Source organism: Mus caroli, chromosome 11, assembly GCF_900094665.2.
Source record: "Mus caroli chromosome 11, CAROLI_EIJ_v1.1, whole genome shotgun sequence".
NCBI lineage: Eukaryota > Metazoa > Chordata > Mammalia > Rodentia > Muridae > Mus > Mus caroli.
Window position 1 is genome coordinate 86,269,453 of NC_034580.1, and position 3,355 is coordinate 86,272,807.

Genomic DNA, 3,355 nt, shown 5'->3' on the forward strand with positions numbered 1-3,355 from the left:
CTCACCAGAAGTCTTAAGATCCTGTGGCGGGTGTTGTGGGCAGTTGGCGAGTGTCAGCAGACCCTGCGCCCCAGCTGCTCAGGTGCTTTTCTGATCGGAAGAGCTAGGAATTTCATAAATTCATTTTTTTTAATAGCTGAGTAGTACTCCATTGTGTAAATGTACCACATTGTCTGTATCCATTCCTCTGTTGAGGGGCATCTGGGTAAGAAGCTTCTTAGCCACTTCTTTCTTCTTTTGAGAACTTTTTAAATTAATGTTGTGGTGATGGGCCACAGCAAATTCTTGTGGGCTCAAGCTGAGGGGGTAACCCCAGAAGAGTTGGAGGTATATTTGGATGGGTGATAGTTCCAGCCTGCAAGTTCTAGGAGGCCGTGGTAACCAGGGCAACCTTTGCTCATGGTAGAGGAAGTATGTTCAGCTGCAGTGAGGCGGGCAAAGGTGCCCAGGCTTCTGCAGAAAAGCAACATGAAGCTTTCAAACAATGTGCTGCTCTCCCTTCTACACCTGTGGGTGCTTCCAGCACCCAGCAGGTGCCTAATCTGGAAAAGTTTGCCTACTGTCTACCCAGAACTCTAGCCTATCCATTCTGTTTCTGTCTACACTACTGAGAGAGTTTTATGTTCTCCTGGGTAGATTATCACCACGATAATAATTTTTAAATGCCAACTTCAACCTGGCTTATATTTCTTTACCTATCTTTTTCGGTGTCTCTATGTTTTTTTTTTTTTTTTCATGTCAGTCCCCTGAGGTTTATTTAAGTAACCCTTAACACATCATATGTAATGTAATACACATTCATGCCCGTTGAGTTTCTTACATTACCTATATCTACTTGTACCTGGAGGTTGAGGGCTTTAATAGTTACAACCGACTTGGCTCACCTATCCATTCCACATTTAAAACAGACTTGGTTCACCTATCCATTCCACATGCCAGTTAAAGTAGTAAGTAATGGTGACGAGCAGAGGGAGAGATTTATTCAATGGGGCCAAATCAGGAAGAGGAAAGAGTCTGGTGACCCCCCAAGTCTATCCTCTAGATATTGGCATGAGTTTGACTTAAATAGAGAAATGATTAGGCTGAGATCAGGCCGTGTGTATAATTCAGTTGTCTTAGTCAGAATGGGGTCTGGCTTGTCATTGTCTTTGTTCTGGTTTTGCACTATGTTCCAAAGAAGTACTGTCATCAAGGTCACAGGGGATCAGTCTGGCTTTTAGGTGACAGCTACTTCTGTTTCAGGGTTCAGCTTCATTGTCATGGATAATTTTCCTCATCTGATAGTGGTAGGCAGAAGCCTGGGCTTGCAAGATTGTGTTGTACCAAGAATCTAAGGTAGCTGTAGGTTGAAGAAAATGATTTTTCTTTGTTCCTTTAGCCCTGAATTCATCTAGTACTTTTGACTTTGAAGGATCAAACAAACAAACAAACAAACAAAAAGCAGCAACCAAAAAACAAAACAACTAGTAATTTGACGCTCTCTCTCTGTGCTTTGTAACTTGTTCTTTATTATGTATTAAAATTGAGAAGGTATGGAATGTGTGTATGTGTATGTCTTCAATAGATACTTTGAAATAGGTTAGACAGATTCCTCTTAAGTGGCAAATATGCTGACCGGAGGAGGTGACTAGGTTACCCAAAGCAGAGCCGACAGAAATAAAATGCAAGCAGAGATGCTGAGTTTCTATCATGTTTAATTACACTGCACACCGAGCGACGGGCGAATCCTTTCCTGTGAAAGCAGCTTCTAAGTGCCTATTTCATATCCATCTGTGTATCCATGAGACTCAGTCTTAGAAAAGTCAGTCCGTTGTCAGGCTCTGAGGATTTTAGTGTGATATAAAGGATGTATATTGCTTTGTATTCATTTCAGGGATGAGAGAATGTCTATCTTTCCCATGGCCAGCAAAATGTCATTACGCCTTTCACTGTGATAATTTAATGAATTAAAATAATATTATGTTAATTTTTAAATAGATATTAATTCTCTGGAGGTAAAATTCAACATCATTTCAAATGTCTAAAAGGCCATATGTGTTTCTTTCCATGTGTACCTCTTTTGTATGCCTTTTAAAATCTTGGCATTCCTTTTTTTTACTTTGAGTATTTCTTTATGTACTAAGGATATTAGTTCTTGGTCATGTATATTGCATAATTTTCTCCAGTTTGCCAGATTTGTTTGAATTTTCTCTTTGCAGATTTTTTTTTAGTATTTATGTAGTCAATCTTTGCTTTATATAATGAATATTTTATTTTATAATCCTGGGTTTTGTATTTGCTGTTTCTACAAGCCTTTTCAACTCTGAGGTACTAAAATATATGGTTTTATTCAATTCTAGAGTTTGTATAATGATCTTTTTATATTCAAGTCTCTTATTAATCTAGTATTTTTGGCTTTAGGGGGAAAACTTGTAATTTGACTCTTATTTCTCTGAGTCATTAGTAACTTGCTACAACATGATTTATTGGATAATATATATTTTTCATATATATAAACGTATACACACATTTCACTTTATCATGTGCTAAAATTGAGAGTATATTGGAGGTGTGTATGTGTGTGCTTTCCATAAATATTTTTAAATTTTGAATTAAAATATGGTTACATCATTCACCCCCTTCCATCCCTCCCATGTCTCCTCCTTCTGTCCTCTCCTCCTCCTTCTTCCCTTCAACTCAAATTGAAGGTCTATCTATGGGGTGGTTTAGAGAGTAGAAAGAGAAAGGGAAAATGATGCATTTATATTATAATCTCAAAAATAAAAGATGTAACAAAAATTTACAACATTCATATGCAACTCTGTGCCAGCACAACCTCCTGAGTCTAGTTACTGTCACCTGGGTGTAGGTTAATTAGGAAGTTCATTCCTGGGAAGCACAAATTATCCTTCTCTCAGTATCATTAATGTTCTGTAGTTCTTTGTCCAGGGGGAGGAGCTCAGATTAGCTGAGCTACTGGTATTGGCTTTGTTCAGGTCTCGTTTAGGCAGCCATATTGTTGATGTTTTATGGGTATAGCTTCTCTAGCAGACACAATCTTACTTTAAAATGTCCTGGTCCTTGGCTTCTTACAATCTTCATCTCCTCTCTATGATATTCCTTCAGTCTTGGGAGCAGGATCTATATTGTGTATGATCTATCCACTATTACTGGGCATACAATACTCAGTTGACCTCTATATTTTGACCAGTTGTTATTTTCTATAATTGTCTCTGATGCAAAAAGAAAGTTCTTTGAGAGAAGGGTGAGGACTATGCTTCTCTATGGATATAAGGATGAGTCTTAGAGTGCACAGCAATTATGCTGATTTGGTAGAGCAGTAGTAGTAGGTTCACCTCTAAGATCCATGACCTCA